This window comes from Erinaceus europaeus, chromosome 1, assembly GCF_950295315.1.
Source record: "Erinaceus europaeus chromosome 1, mEriEur2.1, whole genome shotgun sequence".
Classification (NCBI taxonomy): domain Eukaryota; kingdom Metazoa; phylum Chordata; class Mammalia; order Eulipotyphla; family Erinaceidae; genus Erinaceus; species Erinaceus europaeus.
This window is the reverse complement of record NC_080162.1, coordinates 126,714,401-126,738,146: the sequence shown is the minus strand read 5'-3', so window position 1 is coordinate 126,738,146 and position 23,746 is coordinate 126,714,401. Positions and strand designations below refer to the sequence as shown.

Genomic DNA, 23,746 nt, shown 5'->3' with positions numbered 1-23,746 from the left:
AAACACTTAATAGAGGAATTATATTTTCTTCAGTAAATATGAGAGATGCCTGTGCAGAAGAATAAAATTATGCCCTTACCTCATATTATGCATAAAATAAATTCAATATGGATGAAAGAAATAACAGCAAAATCTAAAACTATTTACAATAAACATGGAGGACAAACTTTTTATTTTTAATCATTTCATTATGGGGTTAATGGTTTATAGTACGGTTGCTGATTTGTGGCTACAACTTTTATCTCTTTGTGAAAACTCCTCAAGATTGGTCTGGACAGTGGTATTTAATTTAACACTAAAGGCAGAGACAACAAATCCCAAAAAGAGAAAAGGATGGGCAATGGTCCGAGTTGGAACCTGCACTCCCCACCTATGGGGTGATGCTTCAAAAGCAGCAAGGCAGATCTGTAGGTGTCTGTCTCTTTCTCTCTCTATCTTCCCCTCCTCTCCCAATTTCTCTCTGTCTTACCCAATAAAATGGAAAGAATGGCCACTAGGAGCAGTGGATTCATAGTGCTGGGACTGAGTCTCAGTGATAACCCTGGAGGCAAATATATATATATATATATACATACATACACATGATTACTTGGAGATTTTTAGTTAAACCCTTAAGGAGGGAGCAGATGAATCTAGCTGCCAGGGTGGATAGCAAGACTGGAACCAGCAGAGTCTTATCTGTCATTGTATTTCATTAATGGTTCTCTCTGAAGTTCTTCACAAGTAAAATGGGAATAAGAATCCCAAGTGTTCTTAGTCATTTCAATTACTAGGGAGATAAAATTGAACATTGTAGGCAAAAGTGTTTTGTGAACTAAACACTTCTTTGACCATCACTTATTATTTTTGCTCTTACTATTTGAGTTAGCAGTAACTGCAGTGACTACTGCATAATAGTGTTGTACAACTTGTAGAGTAGATTTGCCTATTTCCTGCAGAATACATCTATCCCTCTTCCTTTTATCATATTGAAACCATACTAATATATACACTAGTCATTTGCTTGTTTGACCTGTAGAGAGTTGCTTATTGAGATTTTTCAGTAATGTCACATGTCCAAGAGGCTTGGAAATAAATGTCAATGGAGCTAAGGTTGCAGATACAAATTAGTGGAAGCTAAGAGATAATTCTTGTGCAGTCACTGTATTTAGTTCAGCAAACATTGACCCAGAACCTTTTATATGTCTGGGACATTATCTGGGGAACTCAAGATGATTCAATGAAAATAAAAAATGAAGCGGAGAGTACTGACCTCTCCTTTCCCTGAGCACTGTAAACCAAATTGTAATACAGGACTTTAGTTGATATGTCTTATTTCACCTATGGGAATGTGGACACAGTTAGATTTCTCCAAATGCCATTTACCTGGCTGAAGCAAGTAATGAAGTAAAGAAAGCAATTATCACATGCACCCTGTGACTTAGAACAGGATCATACTACTAATTAACATCTTGGGGAAAATAGCTCCACTACTAAAGATAACCTTGACCTTCAGACAATCCTTGAAATGGCTGCAAGTTTTACAAGGTATTGGCTTGAAAAAGCTTGCTAGTAGTTTGCTAGTAAGCTAGTAGCTCCTAGTAAGAAAAGGAATTTGACATCTGCTCCAGCAGAAGTATTATTTTAATGGCAAAGTCATAAGCCCCCTTTCCCAGTGTACAACCCCCTTAAAGTGAGGGGTTAGCACTGGTGTTGATTCAAACCAGGGTTTCACCTTATTAAAAAAGGGAAAAGTCTGTTTTCCAGTAGTCCAACACAGCTGACAGGAATGAGATGAGACAAAAGAAAAATCAGCAGCCTGATTGATATGAGTTCCTAGATATCACATGCCTTTTTAGGAGAAATTAGCATCTTAGACAGGAGGGCTTGGGGAATTTTAATGTTAAGTTGATTAGAAGCCAAATAGCATGGTTTTGTTTGAGGCCTCACAGGTGTCCTGAGAGCTTGGTTGCAGTGGTCCAGATGGTCTGTTTTGGCTGTGCTGTACTCAGTCTTGAATCCAGCCAACTCCATGCTCCCAGTTCAGCTCCGAGCAGGAGAGGTTGCCCCTACCCCCACCTCCTCATAATACCCACAAATGATGTCCTGTCTCAGTGCTAACTGAATATTAAATGATCAAAAGAATAGTACAAGCCAATTTTTGAATATTCCTTCAAACATCATGTGCAGGACACAGGGACACAGAGTTGACCACCGAAGTGTGACAATAAAGTCTACCTTTTTCCTCACTGATAACTGTCGGACTGATGTATTGATATGATGTTGATGATAACAGTGATGTCTTGGAAGTGTCAGGTACTGAGATGAGAAATTAATTATAGTTTCCAATTTAAACCTCAGCAAAAGGTAATCAGATATGCATACCAACCTCCATGTTAAAGATGGTAAATAGCACAGAGTGTAAATGACTTGCCCCCAAATTAGTAAGATTAGAACTAAGACTGACTAAATTGAAAGTAAAAACCCTGTGGTGAGGGGGAGGATGGACATGCAGCTTCCTGGGCCAGCGGGGGGAGGGGGTGGGGGTGGGAGGGTGGGATGGGACACAATCTTTTGGTGGTGGGAATGGTATTTATATACACATCTATTAAATAGTAGTCATATAAATCACTATTTAATTAATATAAGAGGGGGAAAATTTATTGTATGTCTAACAAAGGGACTTTTCAAAGTTAACCCAATTGCCAAATAATGTGATGTTGACAATAACTATCCATTGTCTTCTTGAACCCTAAGACAGCAGGAACCTCACATTTCCACTATAGAGCCTAAACTTCCCCGAGTCCTGGGACCCTAGGGTAGGGCCCATTTTCCCATATGCTTCTCCCAATTTTTATTAAATAATATTGCATCTGCTGATTGCAACCTAATCAATGCAATGAGTGCCACCCCAGCATGCTTCACTTCAGACTGTGTCCAGAGACTTCAGGTGTGGAACAACAACCCTTCAACTTCATCACTCAGGTGAGACCTTTCCTTTCATAGTATTCTCTAACTCCATCCCAGGTGGTTCACTCCCTAACAAAGTCCCAAAACTTAGATATAGACCAGGTTCCAGGAGATAGAGCATATGTCCACACGTATCCATAAACCAGGGCAAATATATACCTGAAAGCAGTAGTACACTAGAGTTTGCAGTGAGTACCCCCCAATACTTTATCTCCACTATTCCATCTTTTGGGTCCATGATTCTTCAACAATTTGTTTGGCTTTGTATGTTAACTCTCTTTTCAGCCACCAGGTTCCAGATGCCATCAGGATGCCGGCCAGGCTTCCCTGGACTGAAGACCCCACCAATATGTCCTGGAGCTCCACTTCCCCAGAGACCCCCCCTCTAGGGAAAGAGAGAGGCAGACTGGGAGTATGGATCGACCAGTCAATGCCTATGTTCAGTGGGGAAGCAATTTCAGAAGCCAGACCTTCCACCTTCTGCAACCCACAAGGACCCTGTGTCCATGCTCCCAGAGGGACAGAGAATGGGAAATCTAGTGGGGAGGAGACGGGATATAGAGATTGGGTAGCAGGAATTGTGTGGAGTTATACCCCCCCATCCTATGATTTTGTTAATGTCTCCTTTATTAAATAAAAATAAAATAAAAATAAAAAAGAACTAGACTTAAACACAGGTTATTTCTTTCCAAAACACTATTGTATCTTCATTATATACTTCTCTCCAGCTCATTTCTCATTAATGTCATGTGAAAATTAATTTTTTAAGTGACCCCATCCAAAAATGGGGAGAGGATATGGATAGAATATTCACCAAAGAAGAGACATGTGAAAACATGCTCCAAGTCACTGGTTGTCAGAGAAATGCAAATAAAGACAACAATGAGATACAACTTCACTCCTGTGAGAATGTCTTATGTCAGAAATGAAAGCAACAACAAATGTTGGAGAGGTTGTAGGGACAAAGAGACCCTCCTGCTTAGCTGATGGGAATGTAAATTGCTCCAACTCCTGTGGGGAGCAGTCTGGAGGACTCTCAGAAGGCTAGAAATGCACTTACCCTATGACCTTGTAATTTGCCTCCTGGGGTTATAACTTAAGGAACAAAACACATCCATCCAAAATATGTTGATTTACCTATGTTCATAGCAGCACAATTTGTAATACCTAAAACCTGGAAGCAACCCAGGTATCCAACAAAAAAATGAGTGGCTTGAGAAAGTTGTGGATGGATGGAATACACGATGGAATACTACTCAGCTACTAAGAATGATTAATTCACCCTCTTCACCTCATCTTGGATGAAGCTTGAAGATACCACGTTAAGTAATATAAGTGAGAAAGAGACAGGTGAATATGGCATGATTTCACTCATGGACAGAAGTTAAGAAAAAAGAACAGAAATTTAGAATTTGGTCTATGTTTAGTGTATTTATCAAAGTCAAGGACTCTGGTGGGGGGTTCAGGTCCTAGTGCAAAATGGTGGAAGAGGACCTCGGCAAGGAGTTAAGAGTGTTTTGCAGAAAACTGAGAAACCTTACGCATGTACCAACAACTGTACTTACTATTGACTGTAAACTTTTAATCCCTTGAATAAATATTTAAAAAAATAAATAATCAGTTTTGGGGTAGTTTTATTTCCTGACCAGATACCAAAGCAACAAAATTACTTGCAGACTATAGATGAGGATATGAAATAGGAGTTGAGGTGAGCAAAATATAAGTATAGAATTTAAGGCCATGTTATTCATTTATATTCAGTCTCCAGTATCCACTACTCCAAGGAGTCATAAATTTTGCCTTATTTGAGAAAGACAACTATACTAATAATAATGGTGATGATGATGCCTACAAAGTGTCAGATAAAATTTTCCCAGCTATTGAATACTACTCAAAATTTTATCAAAGTTCATTAGCTATAGAATTATTATTATTTTAAATTTCTTTATTGGGGAATTAATGTTTTACATTTGACAGTAAATACAATAGTTTGTACATGCATAACATTTCTTGGTTTTCCATATCAATACAACCCCCATTAGGTCGTCTGTCATCCTTCTTGGACCTGTACCCCCTGCCCCCACCCCATACCCATCCCAAGGTCTTTTACTTTGGTGCAATATGCCAATTCCAGTTCAGGTTCTACTTATGTTTTCTTTTCTGATGTTGTTTTTCAGCTTCTGCATGAGAGTGAGGTCATCCCATATTCATTCTTCTGTTTCTGACTTATTTCACTTAACATGAATTTTTCAAGGTCCATCCAAGATCGGCTGAAAGCAGTGAAGTCACCATTTTTTATAGCTGAGTAGTTTTCCATTGTGTATATAGACCACAACTTGCTCAGCCACTCATCTGTTGTTGGACACCTGAGTTGCTTTCAGGTTTTGCTTACTACAAATTGTGCTGTCAAGAACATATGTGTACACAGATGTTTTTGGATGGATATGTTGGGTTCCTTAGGATATATCCCCAGGAGAGGAATTGCAGAGTCATAGGGTAGGTCCACTTGTAACTTTATGAGAGTTCTCCAGACTGTTCTCCACAGAGGCTGGACCAATTTACATTCCCATCAGCAGTGCAGGAGGGTTCCTTTGACCCCACAACCTCTCCAGCAATTGTTTCTGCTACCTTTTCTGATGTATGACATTCTTACAGGAGTGAAGTGATATCTCATTGTTGTCTTTATTTGCATTTATCTAACAATCAAAGACTTGGAGCACTTTTTCATCTGTTTCTCGGCCTTTTGGATCTCAGGCTATAGAATTATGACTACAACCTTCACACATTATGTCCTAGAAAAATTGAATGCCTAAAGATATTTTTTGGTCTTGTATGTGTCTCAATTTATTCTACTTAAAGCATGGAAAACTAGAAATTGTATACTCTATTAACTTTTGTTGAAGCAAAGACTTTATTAGAAAAAATATATATATATGGGCTGGGTAATGGCACACATGGTTGAGTATACATTAAACAATGCAAAAGACTTAGTTTTGAGCTCTCACTCCCCTTGTGCAGGAGGGATGCTTCATGAGTAATGAAGCAGTTCTTCAGGTCTCTCTCGCTCTCTCTCTCTCTCTGCCCCCTTTTGATTTCTCTCTGCTCTATCAAATAAAAAATAGAAAGAATGGAAAAGGAAAAAACAGCTACCTGGATCAGTGGATTTGTAATGCTATCTCCAAGTCCGAGCAATAACCCTGGTGGTGGATTCATAGTGTTGGCACTGAGTCCCAGTGATAATCCTTGTGGCAATTAAAAAAATTAAATAAATCTATGAAAAAGACAAACCTACAGAAGAGGAGAAAACATTTCAAATCATACATCTGATGAAGGAGTTGTATTCAGAATATGTATAGAAAATTCTAACAACTCAATAACAAAAAGATAAGCAGCTCCTTTGAAAAGGTTTGAATCTTTTTCTTTTGAGTTCCCCAAACAATTTGAATAAACATTTCTCCAAAGACATAAGGAATAGTTTATGAGCACCCAGAAAGATGCTTAACATCATTAATTAGTAAAATTCAAATCAAAACTATAGGATACCACTATTCGCACTAGGATAACCATTATAGAAAAGACAGACAATAACAAGTGTTAGCAAGGATGTGGAATAGTTGGGAACAGTATACATTACTTGTAGGAATGTATAATGATGCAGTAATTTTGGAACACAAGTTGGCAGTTCCTCAAGGTGTTTTTAAAATATATGTCCATATGTGTACCTAAGAGAAACGAAACAAATTTCCACACAAAAATTTTAATCCAAGTCCTCACAGTAGCATTATTCATAATAGTTATTGGAAACAACTCAACCATTCCTAGGTTGATGAATAAGTAAAGAAATTCTGTTCTATCCATACAGTGGAATATTGTTTCAGTGAAAAAGAAATATGAAGTATTGATACATGCTACACTGTGAATGAACTTTGAAAACATATATTAAGAGCAAGAAGCTAGTTTTATAAGACTCATAATTTATGATTCCATTTAAATGAAATATAAGGAACAGGCCAATATGTAGATATAGAACACATGCCAGCATTTCTTAGGACTTGAGGCCAGGGAGGAGTTTGGCAGAGTGAGTAGACATTAGCTGACAGAAATATTCTGATAGTAGATTGTCTTGATTGTTACACAGCTCTATGAATTTACTAAAAATACTGGATCACGCAATGTATGTAATTATTGATGAGCATTTTTTAAAGTTAATTCTTTAATTGTAGTGGAGACATTTCAAGTGCTCTGTAGTCACAACTGTATCACTGATGATTAGTAGGAAAAGAATGAAGAAGCTCTATAAATATGTGTTATTTGAAAAAGAAAGTACTGAAGAATTATATACTGTATGCAGCCTTTCGTGTGAGAACAGGGAAAAGTGGAATAGTATACATATATATTTGTTTATATATCTTTAGAGACCCTCCAGTAGAATATGCAAGAGAGTGGCAATAGAAGTTATCCAGTTGTTTGGGAGGAGAATTGTGAGAAGAAGTAATGAACTGGAGAGGAAGGGGCATATAAAACTATCCTTGTACATGTATACTTATGTATTTATCCATATGTATATATTAATGCATATATACATGTATGTGCTTTTTTTGTAGGATGAATGGCATACAAGTTTGCATTTGGACTGTTAATATCTTCTTTTCTTCTTTCCCTTCTTTCTTCCCCACCAGAATTCAGGATTGTCATTGGGTCTCTGTGCAGGCACTACAAATCTATGAAATCTACTGAGTCTGGCAGCCATTTTTTCCTTTTTAAAATCTTTTTTTTTTTTTTTTTTTTGGTAGAACACAGAGAATGTGAAAGAAGAGGAGGACATTGAGAGGAAGAGAGAAAGAGAGACACCTACAGACCGGCTTCACCCGTCTTGAAGTATCTCTCCTGCAGGTGGGGACAGTGAACTCAAAATTGGGTCCTTTTGCATGATAATGTGAGTGCTCAACTGGGTGTGCCACCACCAGGACCCCTCATGTTTCTTATTAAGCAATAAACTTTCAAGGGCCAGGTGGTGGTACACCTGGTTGAGTGCATATGTTAGTGTATAAGGACCTGGGTTCAAGTCCCCTATCCCCACCTGCAGGGGGAAAGATTCACAAGTGGTGACTCAAGGTTGTCCGTGTCTCTCTTTCTCCCTCCTATCTTTCCCTCCCTTTCTGAAACTAATAAATAAATTAAATATTTAAAAAATAAACTTTCAACACTTTTAGAAACCCAAAGTGTTTAATCAAAATACACTTATTAAAGAGGCCTATATCTATAGATGTTGTCTTTGGATTTTCATAAAAACTACACAAAACAATTTTCATGATTTACTTTTTTTATTTTTAAAAAATATTTATTTATTTTTCCTTTTTGTTGCCCTTATTGTTTTCAGGACTTGCTTTCTATAATTTATCTTGCTTGTTTCTCATATTCAGGAATTGAGTGAGACAGATTCTTCTGTAGAATTTCAGATAAAGAAACTTAATATAGGAGAGTGGTTATCACTGCTCTAGTGCATAGGTGATTTGGGAAAAACAAAAGCTCCATACTTTATAGATATCATTACAGACTGGCTCTTGTTTCTAAATGATGCAAAACCACCCAAAGACCTGTGCTCTGAGTTTGCCTGTGCATCTCACATTAAATTTATTACACTGGGATACCAGGAACAGAAGACAGGATATGTGGGAATAGTGGTGAGAGAAGGAAACTTTAGTTAGTTCTTATTAGGCCAAGGCTTGCCATATGGCAGGGAATAAAGGGAAGTTATATGACAGTTTAATGAAAGGTGCTGAAATATGGACTGCCTCCCATTTTTGCAGAACCTCTTAGGTGCAACATGTCCAATAGGAATGGAAGTTATTTCTGCCAGTGCTGTTCACATTTGTCAAAAGGATTCCTCCAGCTGTATGTACCCAAAACAGACAGATGACCAGTCTGTTTTCCTACTGAAATCTTAGTCTGCTCTCTTATTCAACAGGAGAAATACATATGGAACATACTTACAATTTCACTCTACTCTGAAACACAAAACTAATAATGTCATGTAATAGTTTGATTGCATTTGAAGACCAGGCTGCCTAGGCATGATTTCCAACCAATATTTTATTTTATTTTATATTTAATTTTTATTTACAAAGTGGAAATATTGACAAGACTTTGTAAGTAAAAATTAAATATAAAATAAAATAAAATACTAGTTGGAAATCATGTCTAGGCAGCCTGGTCCTCGAATCCAATCAAACTATTACATGGCATTATTTTAACTCCACACCTTCCCACCCCCAGAACTCTGTATCCAGTCCTCTCCCTTGATAGCTCCCTATTCTTTATCCCTCCGGGAATATGGGCCCAGGATCATTATGGGGTGCAGAAGGAGGAAGGTCTGGATTCTGTAACTGCTTCCCTGCTGAACATGGGTGTTGGCAGGTCGATCCATACTCCTAGCCTGTCTCTCCCTAGTAGGGCAGGGATGTGGAGAGGCAGGGCTTCAAAACACATGGTGGTGTTGTCTTCCCAGGTAAGTCAGGTTGGCATCATGGTATCATTTGGAATCTGGTGGTTGAAAAAGAGTTAAAACTATATAAAGAAGAACAAATTGTTGACCTAAAGGTCATGAACCAAAGGCAAGAATATTGCAGATGAAGATTTGGGGGTCTCCATTTTGGAAAAACTAATACGTCTGTTTTAGGTATATTCCAAGGGGCCCATGACTTTACCAGTCTTTGTCTGAGCCTGACATCTAATATATATCTAATAACCTGGTGGACCCAGGATATTGTCTGGGGAGATGGTGTCATAGTTGGAAAAAGGACTAGAAATCTGGATCATGGAAGAGAGTAACTCCCAAATATGGGGAAAGTATTTAAATATTGTTAACTTTAAACCCCATTGATTTGATCAGGGGCCCATATTCAGCACAGAAGCCTATGTAACCTCTGCATCCCTTAAGTCTGAGCTCACATTCCATGGCCAAAGCTAGGAACATACCAGGCTGCACTAATTTCAGGACCCATCTTCCTCAGGTAGTAGGTAGAATATGTAGTCCAAACTCGGAGAATGGAGCATTCCCTACCACTGTTGATCCATATTGAGGGCAAGGTCCTATAGGGGCCCACAAAGGGGTCCATTATGTTGTTCCTGATGGAGATGACCAGTGATAGTGGTGAATGGGATCTGTTAGAGGTCTAGGCCCATCGTGTTTGTGTGGAAATCCCAGGACTTCCTGACCAGGACCCCAGGTGATTGGGTGGCCTCCAACCAGTATTTTATTGACTGTCAAATATCAGTTATAAAAGTTTTCTAAGATCATAGGTAGAATTTACTTCTATCATAGGACATAAAGGTAAAACAAAGTAAAATTTGGTGTATTGGACCTAGAGCAGATGAGATGTACTTAGAGCAGAAAGGGTTTGGGTGGAATGAGCTTTGGGATCCTGGTACATGATAGTAGAGGGGTATCTAGGTTGGGAGTAAGAGGATTTTTCTGCCACATATCATGGGAAGACGAGAATTTACAATAATTTGTCAACAGTTGTACTATAAATACTATAAATAATTATACCCCAATAAAATGATCATAAGGTAAATTCCAGTTTCTTTTCCTTTGTTATTGCCTCTAGAATTATTGCTGGGCTTCTGTGTTGGCACTATAAATCCACCAAAGTGGCCATTTTTTTTTTCCTTTCTAATTTTTATTAGATAGGACAGAGAGAAATTGAGAGAGGACAGAGGATAGAGACAGGAGGAAAAAACTAGACACGTGTAGACCTGCTTCACTGCTTGTGAAGAGAACTCCCTGCAGGTGGAGAGTGGGAGGCTCAAACCTAGGCCCTTGTGCTTGGTTATATGCGCACCTAAAAGAATGCTCCTCCTCCTAGCCCCCAGGTAATTCCATTTTCCTTTATTTAAGGAATCTCCATGAAGCCTTCTAAAGGGACTTCACCAGTCTGCAACCCCGCCAGCAGTGTAGCAGTCTTTTTTTCTTCACAACCTCTCAATACCTGTCATTTCCTGTTTGGGTAATGTAGGATATTTTCACAGCTGTGAGATGGCATCTCAGTGTAGTTTTAATATTCTTTTCTCTAATGGTAATGGAATACATTATATGTATTTCCTCTTTAGAAAGCAGTCTATTGAACCCTAAGACAGCAGGTATCTCACATCTCCACTATAGAGCTTCTACTTCCCCCAGTCCTTGAACATTTGGATAGGGCCCACTTTCCCATATGCCTCTCCCAATCCATATCAAATAATATTGCATCTGCTGATCGCAACCTAATCAACACAACGATTGCCACCTCAACATGCTTCAGCTCAGACTGTGTCCAGAGACTTCACATGTGGAATGACAACCCTTTAGCTTCATTACTTGGTCACCAGGTTCCAGATGCCATCAGGATGCCAGCCAGGCTTCCCTGGACTGAAGACCCCACCAATGTGCCCTGGAGCTCTGCTTCCCCAGAGACCCACCCTACTAGGGAAAGAGAGAGGCAGACTGGGAGTATGGACTGACCAGTCAACGTCCATGTTCAGTGGGGAAGCAACAGAAGCCAGACCTTCCACCTTCTGCAACCCACAAAGATCCTGGGTCCATGCTCCCAGAGGGATGGAGAATGGGAAAGCTATCAGGGGAGGGGGTGGGATATGGAGATTGGGTGGTGGGAATTGTGTGGAGTTGTACCCCTCCTACCCTATGGATTTGTTAATTCATCATTTCTTAAATAAAAAATAAATTTAATTTGATGTAGTCCCATAGGTTTATACTTGCCTTAGTCTTCCTTGTAATTGGATTCGTTTCATTGAAAATGTCTTTAAAATTTATGCAGAAAAAAGTTCTTCCAATATTTTCCTCTAAGTATCTGATAGTTTCTGGTCTAACATCCAAGTCCTTGATCCACTTGGAATTTACTTTTGTATTTGGTGAAATACAGTGATTCAGCTTCATTCTTCTGCATGTTTCAACCCATTGTTTCCAACACCATTTGTTGAAGAGACTCTGCTTTCCCCATGTAATAGTCTGGGCCCCTTTGTCAAAGATTAGATGTCCATAGGTGTGGGGCCTCATTTCTGGGCTCTCAATTCTATTCCACTGGTCAGTGTGTCTGTTCATGTTCCAGTACCAAGCAGTTTTGATGACAATGGCCCTATAATATAGTTTGAGATCTGGCAGTGTGATGCCTCCGGTTCTGTTCTTTTTTCTCAAGATTGTTTTGGCAATTCTAGGTATTTTCTGGTTCCAGACAAACATTTGTAGCATTTGTTCTATTCTCCTAAAAAATGTGCTTGGGATCTTGATGGGGATAGCATTAAATTTGTAGATGGCTCTGGGTAATATATTTATTTTGATGATGTTAATTCTTCCAACCCATGAGCATGGAATATCTTTCCACTTCTTTGTGTCTTTTTCAATTTCTTTGAGTAGTGACTCATAATTTTCAGTATACAAGTCTTTCACTTCTTTGGTTAGGTTTATTCCTAGATATTTTATTGTTTTTGTTGCTATAGAAAAAGGAACTGATTTCTGCATTTCAATTTCTTCTAACTTAGTGTTTGCATAGAGGAATGCCACTGACTTTTGAATGTTAATTTTATAACTTGACACATTACTGTATTGCCTGATGATTTCCAAAAGCTTCTTGCTAGATTCCTTAGGTTTTTCCATGTATACTATCATGTCATCTGCAAAAAAGGAGAGTTTGACTTCTTCTCTTCCAATCTGTATCCCTTTAATTCCTTGCTCCTGCCTGATTGCTATGGCAAGAACTTCCAACACTATGTTGAATAGTAATGGTGATAGATAATGGTGATAAAAAGCTTCTTCACAGCAAAAGAAACCACTACCCAAATCAAGAGACCCCTCACAGAATGGGAGAAGATCTTTACATGCCGTACATCAGATAAGAGTTTAATAACCAACATATATAAAGAGCTTACCAGACTCAACAACAAGACAACAAATAACCCCATCCAAAAATGGGGGGAGGAATTGGACAGAATATTCACCACAGAAGAGATCCAAAAGGCCGAGAAACACATGAAAAAATGCTCCAGGTCTCTGATTGTCAGAGAAATGCAAATCAAGACAACAATGAGATATCACTTCACTCCTGTGAGAATGTCACACATCAGAAAAGGTAACAGCAGCAAATGCTGGAGAGGGTGTGGGGTCAAAGGAACCCTCCTGCACTGCTGGTGGGAATGTCAATTGGTCCAACCTCTGTGGAGAACAGTCTGGAGAACTCTCAGAAGGCTAGAAATGGACCTACCCTATGACCCTGCAATTCCCCTCCTGGGGATATATCCTAAGGAACCCAACACATCCATCCAAAAAGATCTGTGTACACATATGTTCTTGGCAGCACAATTTGTAGTAGCCAAAACCTGGAAGCAACCCAGGTGTCCAACAACAGATGAGTGGCTGAGCAAGTTGTGGTATATATACACAATGGAATACTACTCAGCTGTAAAAAATGGTGACTTCATCGTTTTCAGTCGATCTTGGATGGACCTTGAAAAAATCATGTTGAGTGAAATAAGTCAGAAACAGAAGGATGAATATGGGATGATCTCACTCTCAGGCCAAAGTTGAAAAACAAGATTAGAAAAGAAAACACAAGTCGAACCTGAAATGGAATTGGAGTATTACACCAAAGTAAAAGACTCTGGTGTGGGTGGGTGGGTGGGGAGAATACAGGTCCATGAAAAATGATGAATGAAATAGTGGGGGTTGTATTGCTAAATGGGAATCTGGGGAATGTTATGCATATAAAAAAAAAAAAGAAGTAGAAACGCAAAGCAGAAATTGACTGAGTTTGGAGTATGGCACCAAAGTAAGAAAGCAGAAGTATACTAGAGTTTGCAGTGAGTACCTCCCTAATACTTCCTCTCCACTTTTCCAAGCTTTGGGTCCATGATTGCTCAACAATTTGTTTGGCTTTGTATGTTAACTCTCTTTTTAGTCACCAGGTTCCAGGTGTCATCAGGATGCCGGCCAGACTTCCCTGGATTGAAGACACCACCAATGTGTCCTGGAGCTCAGCTTCCCCAGAGACCCATCCTACTAGGGAAAGAGAGAGGCAGACTGGGAGTATGGACCGACCAGTCAACGCCCATGTTCAGCGAGGAAGCAATTACAGAAGCCAGACCTTCTACCTTCTGCAACCCTCAATGACCCTGGGTCCATGCTCCCAGAGGGATAGAGAGTGGGAAAGCTATCGGGGCAGGGGGTGGGATATGGAGATTGGGTGGTGGGAATTGTGTGGAGTTGTACCCCTCCTACCCTATGGTTTTGTTAATTAAAAAATAAATAAATAAAATAAAATAAAAAATAAATAAAATAAATTAAAAAAAAAAGAAAGCAGTCTATTTAGTTCTTTGGCCCATTTTTTTAATTGGGTTATTTTTTCCTTTTGTTGAGCTATACCAGTTTTTTAAATAGATGTTTTCATATTGTCACTTGTTGGATGTCAAATGTGCAAATAAATGTTTCTCCCCCATTTACTGGGCTACCTGGTTACTCTTGTGTAGTTTGCTTTTGATGAGCAGAACTTTTTTTAGTTTGATGTAGCTCCATTCTCATTTATTTACTCGTTTCCATTTCCCATGCCCATGGGGTTGAGTCTCTAAATATATCTTTGATATGAAGATACTGTAATATTTCACCAATATTTTCTTCTGTAAGTTTTAGAGTTTCTGGTCTAATATTAAGAACTTTGATGCATTTTGATTTGATTTTGATGTATGGTGCTAAGTGGTAGTCTAGTTTCACTTTTGGATATGTGGCTGACCAATTTTCTCGGCACCATTCATTGAAGAGAACTTCATTTCCCTATTCAATCATTTTTGCCCCTTTGTCATATATTAGGTGGCTGTATATGTGTAGGCTAATTTCTGGGTTCTCCATTCCATTCATTGTTCAAGATCCATTTTTATTCTAGAGTTGATATTTCTTGTAGTTATCTAGTGCCGATGATGTCCAAGACTATGGCCTTGCCCTATCTGTGGCACATTTATCACAAGCAATCATGCCTACTGTTGAATGTCACCAACACTTTATTCTTGTCATTGCTCTAGTGACTGTCACAATGCCTTCTGCTCAAGGCACCACATATCCCAATATATCTTTTTGTCAATGGGACATCTAAGCTATGTTATGCCACCTTAAGTTGGTTATGTGGTTCTCCTTTATCAGTGTTTTTGCCTGCACTCTGTTAGTTCCCTATTAGCCATGACCTAAACATCTGTAAGTAAAGCCACCTAAGATCTTTGCCCAATGGTTTCCATTTAATAAATCTAAGTTCCTTTAATACTTAAAAAAGTTGTCATAAAAATTTAGTGAAACAGAAGCAACCGGTGGCACAGCTATATACAAGATGCTGGGTATTATACAGCAAACTCTGACAAAGGGACTTTTCAAAGTTAATCCAATTACCAAATAATGTGATGATAACAATAACTATCCATTGTCTTCTTGAACCCTAAGACAGCAGGAACCTCACATTTCCACAATAGAGCCTACATTTCCCCCAGTCCTGGAACCTTAAGGTGGGGCCCACTTTCCTGCATGCTTCCTTCAATTCATATAAAATAATATTACCTCCGCCGATTGCAACCTAATCAACGCAACAAGTGCCACCCCAGCAGGCTTCACTTCAGACTGTGACCAGAGACTTCAGGTATGCAATGACAACCCCTCAGCTTCATCACTTGGGTGAGACCTTTCCTTTCATAGTATTCTCTAATTCCATTTCAGGTGGTCCACTTCCTAATAAAGTCCCCAAACCTAGATACAGACCAGGCCCCCTGAAATAGAGCATATGTTCACATGTGTTCATAAACCAGGGAAAAATATATAACTGAAATCAGAAGTACAAAAGAGTCTGCAGTGAGTACCCCCCCAACATTTCATCTGTACTATTCCAGCCTTTTGGTCCATGATTGTTTAACAACTTGTTTGGCTTTGTATGTTAACTCTCTTTTTAGCCACCAGGTTCCAGATGCCAGCATGATACTGACCAGACTTCCCTGGACTGAAGACCCCACCAATATGTCCTGGAGCCTCGCTTCCCCAGAGACCCACCCTACTAGGGAGAGAGAGAGGCAGACTGGGAGTATGGATCGACCAGTCAACACCCATGTTCAGCAGGGAAGCAATTACAGAAGCCCGATCTTTCACCTTCTGCAACCCACAATGACCCTGGGTCCATACTCCCAGAGAGATAGAGAATGGGAAAGCTGTCAGGGGAGGGGATGGGATATGGAGATAGGTGGTGGGAATTGTGAGGAGTTGTACCCCTCCTAACCTATGGATTTGTTAATGTCTCCTTTCTTAAATAAAAAAAAAATTAGTGAAATAATATGGAGTGATCAACATGGTATCTACTTCTGTTATTTATTCTTATTATTACTTAGATTCTTATATACTTATATTCTCTATACTTATCTTCTTGTTATTACTAGCTTTACTGGTAATGTTATTATTTCTATTTTAGGTTAAGCTCTGATTGAATTTCATCAATCTACATGACATATGGCAGATGTCCAGAGACCATTGTTCTACAATTAACCATAGCTCCAAATAGCTAAATAGATGGTTCTGTTCTCCTCAGGGAGGAGAGTCTTCAGAATCTTTATGCTGATGGAAACTTCAGTTCAAATGATGTTGAAAGGAAGACAGACAGATGAAAAGTGAGAACAGATGAAAGACTTGTAAATTGAAAGTAGTATTTGAGAATTACATGGAAGCCCTTGCTATCTGTTTTACAAATTAGTTTGCTTTTTAAATTTCTAAGTAGCTCAGCTTGGTCAAGTAGCAACTCAGCAGGAAGCAAGATTTTGGAGCTTTTCTTATGTATAATGCATCCTTGTAATAATCTATTTCCTGAAGTGTATTAGTGTACACATAATACATCCTTACTAACAGATTTACAGGATCTCACTCAGGGTTTGTTTTTCAAAACTTGTTAGCACTACACAACTTTGACCCAAGGCTATTGGGATGATGGAGAATAAAGACTGGTATGATAGGCTTCTTTACAGGCATTTGATCCCCCTGTCCACTCCTTCCCTGCTTTACAGCTTTCATATGGAGAATCTTCTTACTGGGTATGGGGCAGTTTCAAGCAGCACTTAGGGCTGACAATAAGTGTGTTTCTGGTTGAATTCCAAGTGGAGGGCTACATACAGGCTTTTCATCTTGAGAGGCTTGTTTGAAGTTTATAATCCACTCAATTGCATGTGAGTATGATAATAAAGTGACCCAAATCTCTCTCTCTCTCTCTCTCTTTCCTTTCTCTCTCTCTTTATCCAGAGCACTGCTCAACTCTGGCTTATGGTGGTGTGGGGGATTGAACCTGGGACTTTGGAGCTTCAGGGGTGAAAGTCTCTTTACATGACCATTATACTATCTCCTCTGTCTCTTTCTCTCTCCTTTTTCTCTTTGGTCAATGCCAGAACTTATCTTCCTTAGATTGACTTTTATAGATAGATAGATAGATAGATAAATAGATAGATAGATGATAAACAGATGATAGATAGATAGATAGATGATAAATAGATGATAGGTAGATAGATAGATAGATAGATAGATAGATAGATAGATAGATAGATAGATAGATAGATAAGGATAGCCTCTACAGCTCCTAATTTTCCTTCAATGCAGGGTTGACCAGGTTTGAAACTGGGTCACGGCAGAGCAGTAACACTGTCCAAGTGAGATATTTGCTGGCCTGTGATGCAGGTCTTGAATATCTGTTCTAGGTGCTTGTTCCGGTCAGATCAGATTTGCTTTATCTACCTGTGGTACTCCCCTACTCATCTTGTCTATACATGGGACCTACTATTGTACTGCTCTTTATTGAATCTTAAAAAACAACTTTTTTTTTCCTCCAGGGTTATTGCTGGGCTCAGTGCCTGCACCATGAATCCACCGCTCCTGGAGGCCATTTTTCCCCCTTTTGTTGTAGCCTCATTGTGGTTACTATTATTGCCATTGTTGATGTTGTTCGATGTTGGATAGGACAGAGAGAAATGGAGAGAGGAGGGGAAGACAGAGAGGGGGAGAGAAAGATAGACACCTGCAGACCTGCTTCACCGCCTGTGAAGCGACTCCCCTGCAGGTGGGGAGCCGGGGACTCGAACCGGAATCCTTATGCCGGTCCTTGCGCTTTGCGCCACATGCGCTTAACCCACTGCACCACCGCCCAACCCCCCAAAAACAGCTTTTATCCCAGCAGAATTTCAATCTGAAACTTATATTTAGCATCATCTGCCACCATCCCATGTAATTTACAAACATACATTTGTAATAAAAATGTACATGTCTGAACACATATACATGTACACATATATGCAAATATATTGATATGTACAAAGCATGCTTGCATACATATGTATGTGTACATGTAAAAATGCACTGGTGAATTTGTTTTATTTATATATAAGGAGCTGAATGTAAAGATCAGCACAGAAAACACCAGGTCAGTTTGTACTTTTCTTTAGATTATTATGAATGGTATTACTGAAGTGCAGGAGGAGCAGAAGGCTGGTTTTTGTTTGTTTTGTTTTTTTATCAAGCTATCTCTCTACAGTTGCAATGGTCTGATCTAGTATATGAATCTGCTCCTTATTTTGTATTACCAGGATGCCTTACTCTGGGACATAACAAACTGTGAAACTTGGAGATTTGTAAATTCTAGTCTTTGAGAGCCAGCCTGAAAGTCAGCTTTTACAAAAAGCTGAGAAATGTTTTCAGCCTCTAACAAAACGCATGTTTAAAGGTTCCTAATATAAAAAAAGAACAACTTTACCAGTTACAAAACATAATACAGTCTGTAGTAACCCTGCTTATTACAGTGAATCTACTCCAAATTTTCTAAGAGGTAAACTCTTCTCCACTAATCCTTGAAATTAGACTAATCTTGTGGTTTGTCTTAGTAAGTAGAAAATAGTAGAAGTGAAGTCATGTTATTTCCAACTTTAAGCTTAGAAAGTCTGTGGACTTCTGATCTCTTTCTTCCTTCTCTTCCTAGGCTAGTCTTCTAGGATGAGAGATGTGTGGAACAGAATGGTCAACCCAGTTATTTCAGATGAAGCACTGATCATGACAGAGATACCATTCTAGATTAGAAGTCTCCAGCTCTAATTCCAATCAACTAACTGCAGATTTAGGGTTTGGCCAATTGCCATCAGCTAAGAAAATGCCCCACATGACTCATACATTTATGAGAAACAAAAATGTTAGCTACTTTTAGATATTAAGTTTTGAAATTGTTTTTATGTGGCAAAACTGATATAGACAAATACACATAAATTTGGAGAGTGTATAGATAAATTAGAAAAGAATTGCCAGTAGCATAGTTGACTTAAACCCTGCCATTTTCTACTAGCTAATGTAAGACAAGAGGAAATATGCTTCTAGTAGTTAAAATACATATTTCAGTGTTAAGACTTGCAAAAAATGGACAGGTAATACCTCGTATGTGTTCCAGTGGGTCTTTTAAAGATTTATCTTTGATTTGGAGTTTATTTCTAGCCTTTAATACAAAACACAGATACTCCAAAAATTAAATATATTTTATTTACTTATTTTTGGATAGAGATGGAGAAATGGGGGAAGGAAGAGAGATAGATTAGATAGATAGATAGATAGATAGATAGATAGATAGATAGATAGATAGATAGATAGACAGACAGAAAGGGCTGTAGCACTACTTCACTGCTTGTGAAGTTTCCTACCCTGCATTTGGGGACCAAATTCTTGAACCCAAGCAAGTCCTTGCACATGGTAACGTGTCTTCTCCACTGGGTGTACCACCAACTAGCCTAGATGCTCAGACATTTTAACACCAGAGCGTAGATCATGGGAAAAGCTAATGAATGTTTGAACATCTGCTCAGAATGATACATGATTCTGATTACAGAGAAGCTAAATCTTTGCAAGTCAGATTTCTTATGTAGTGGGACATTGAACTTTTAAAACACAGAATAAGTTGTTTATCATAAATTATTTTTCTTTGTTTTTTTTTTCTATTGCCACCAGGGTGACTGGTGGAGCTTGGTGCCTGATCAGTGAGTCCTCCACTCTTGGTGGCCACCATTTCATTTATTTCCCCTTTGTTTTATTTGACAAGACAGAGAGAAATTGAGAGTGGAGGGGGGATGGAAAGGGAAAGAGAAGAGAGATAGCTGTAGTGTGGTTTCACTGGAGGCAGGGACTGGGGCTTGAGCCTGAGTCCTTGTGCATGGTATTGTGTGCTCAATCAGGTGTGTCACTGCCTGACTAATACTACAAAATCTTTTAAAAAATGTATAAAATTGGTTTGGCACCCTAACACAGGGAAACAGGATACTACACACATGACTAAGGCAACTAGAGCCTAGAGTGGTTACAGTCTGAAAATAATCTCAAAGCAGGTTTTTTTTTTTTTTTTTTTTAAATCTTACATTATAGCTAGAGAGATTCTGATCTACACTTAGTTCCAAGTTTCACGCATTTCATTTGGGGTTGTATGTGCCAAAGACCAGAAGAGAGAAGCAACTTTTCCTCTTTTCACTTATATGGAAGTGATGTCTTATGACTTCAGCTGTGTTCTCTCCATCAGGCTAACTGGAAAATTCCAGGAAGATGTACTATTAGTGACTTGGCATGCTGCTTTCTCAGCCTACAGCAACCCTCTATGGATAGATACTTAGAAGTTTCCAGAACAATAAACCTGCCTCTCCTGTCTTTGCTAATTTGACATCTGGCCAGATCGTGCCAGTTAAGTCATTGGCACTTAATGTAGCATGATACACTAATGTTGACCCAATACATGTTATTGTTAATTTTATGAGATTTTTTTTCTTTTTTTCTTTGGAAGGGAGAATGGGGAAGAATCTTGAGGAGCATCTATATTTGCATAAAATCATGATCTAATATTTTTATTTTCAAAAATTTACTTATAAATATGTTGTTAACTTGACAATAGTGGATGTAATGTTTTATTTAAAAGCTGAAGAATATTATTCAATGTAATCCATTATTTTTATTTAATTTTATCATCCTCATTTTCAGTTTTCCTGGCAGTTGAACAAAGAAACAAACAAACTAAAAAACTGCACATAATTAGAGGTAGGGAGGTGGCTCAATGGTAAAATTCTGACGTGAGCCCCTGGAATCAGTCCCGGCTTTGCATATGTAATCTACACACATTGTAATGTATGCATCTTGATGGAATTGGATATATGCATATGCCCTGGATTACATCATCACAATCAAGTCTATAAACATATTACTTCCAAAAGAATGATTGTGTTCATTTACGTGTGTGTGTGTGTGTGTGTGTGTGTGTGTGTGTGTGTGTGTGTGTGTGAAAGAGAGAGAGAAATACTTAACATGAGTTCTAGCCTATTAACATGATAACTTGGTGTTCTTATGTGCAAAACACCATTTTGTTATCTATGAGAATGTTTGGTGCAGTCTATCTATAGAATTTAATCTTCTTGAATAACTATAACTTTATGCCTACAGAATCACTTCTTATTCTTCTCTATTTACATTCACTTAGAAAACAGTAATGTTAATAACACAATATTTATGTTCTATTTCACTTATTATAGTATTTTCCTGGCCCATGGTGTTTCAAGTAGTGGGATGCCATTCCTGTTTAAGTACTCATAATACTTCATTGTATGTATACTTCATGTTTTCTTGGTCCATATATCTATTCAGTGATAACTTGAGTTATTTATATATCTTGTTATTTTGATTTTGATAATAGTCATCCTAACAGTTGTCATAGGGTTTTTTTTTTTTTTTTTTGCTGTTTGGCTTGTCTTTTATTAGTGACATTGAGTATCTTATCATGTACTTGTCCATTTGCACGTATTCTCTAAAAAAAAAGAGTTTATTTCTTCTGCCCATTATTAGTAGGTTTTTAGCTATTGAATTATAGGTGTTTCTTACATGGTTTTGTAAATTGAATCCTCAGCAAATGTATGGTTTATAAATGTCTTATTCTACAATTTGCCCTTTTCATGTTGTTGTTTTCTTTGTTGTGTAAATTTGTGAGTTGATGCAGTCCTAGTTGTCTAATTTTACTTTTGCTGCCTGTGTTTTTTGGGGTGGATCATAGTGAGGAAATCACTGCCAAGACTTATGTCACGAAGGATTTTCCTCATTTCTTTTTTTGATTGATTTACGCATGATAGAAAAGATAGTAGGATAAAAAGGTACAATTCCCACCATGGGAGTTTTATATCCTATCCCCTCCATTGGAAGCTTTCCTATTTTTTATCTCCTTGGGATCGTGGACCCAGGATCATTTTGGGCTGCAGAAGGTAGAAGATCTGGCTTCTGTAATTGCTTCTCTGATGAACATGTGCATTGACAGGTCTATCCATACCTGAAGCCTGTTTCTTACCTTTCCCTAGTGGGGCATTTCCAGTATTTTATTCTAATGACTTTGCAGTCATTGTTAAATTTAAGTCTCCCATCTATTTTGCATTGATTTTTCTGTAGAGTTTAATGCAATTTAATTTACTTGCATATGGCTCTTCAGTTTGCCCAGTGCAACATTAAAGAGATTATCATTCTGCATGTTGTGTTCCTGGAGTCTTTGTGAAAGGGTAGTTGCCAATATATATAAAGGGTTGTCCCCACCAACTTTTAGAGAATATCTTCTGTCATGACTCTAGCCATCATCTGTAGTAACAATATTTCATTGCCTGTGTGTTTCATCTTTTTAAAATTGATACCAAGTCTTCTCAAGTGTATTTAATAACTTTCTGTTGACAGTTTTCATGTTATGTGAAGGCACATCAGGTAGAAGGCACACATTACTATGCGCAGGGATCACAGTGCAAGCTCTCAGTCCCCACCTGAAAGCAGTGCTGCAAATCACTTTCTCTCTTATCAATTTATCTATGTCTCTATCAAAAGGTAAAATTAGCCAGTGAGAGCACTATATTTGTTGTTCGGGCACTGACTTTTCAGTGATAACTTTGGTGATAATAAAAACAAAAGTGCTCACTTCGACAGCACATATACTAAAATTGGAATGATACAGAGAAGATTAGCATGGCCCCTGTGTGAGGCTGACACGCAAATAGATAAGATTTTAAAAGATAGGAATGGACACTACTTAATGCTCACAGGATCAGCCAATCAAGAGGACTTAACAATTATAAACATCTATGCACACAATGAGAAGCTATCTAAATACATCAAACTTCTACTGAAAGAGCTACAGCAATATATTAACAGCAACACAGTCATAGTAGGGGACTTCAACACCCCACTCTCTCAACTTGACAGATCATCCAGGCAGAAAATCAATAAAGACATAAAGGAGCTAAATGAAGAGATAGATAAGCTGAAACTATTGGACATTTTCAGAGTGATTCACCCCAAGAAACTGGAATACACATTTTACTCAAATCCACATGGGTCATTCTCAAGGTTAGACCATATATTAGGCCACAAAAACAGCATCAGCCAATTCAAGAGCATTGAAATCATCCCAAGCATCTTCTCAGACCACAGTGGAATTAAACTAACACTTAACAATCAACAAAAGATTAGTAACAGTCCCCAAATGTGAAAGCTCAACAAATGTGGAAGCTTAACAACTTCTGGGTCAAAGAGGAAATTAAGGAAGAAATCAAAATGTTTTGAGACTTCAATGAAAATGAAGACACAAGCTATCAAAATATTTGGGACACAGCTAAAGCAGTACTAAGAGGGAAGTTCATAGCCATAAAAGCACACATTAGGAAACAAGAAAAAGCACAAATAAACAGCCTGATTGCACATCTTAAAGACCTAGAA

The 23,746-nt window shown here is 38.3% G+C and overlaps 1 non-coding gene across 1 annotated transcript; it reads left to right on the top strand.

Annotated features, from left to right (window-relative positions):
- The first annotated feature begins 22,941 nt into the window (after nucleotides 1-22,941).
- LOC132542734 (U6 spliceosomal RNA) lies at nucleotides 22,942-23,048 on the top strand. The gene has a single exon (XR_009553708.1). It is a non-coding gene; the product is annotated as a U6 spliceosomal RNA (small nuclear RNA).
- Nucleotides 23,049-23,746: the final 698 nt, after the last annotated feature.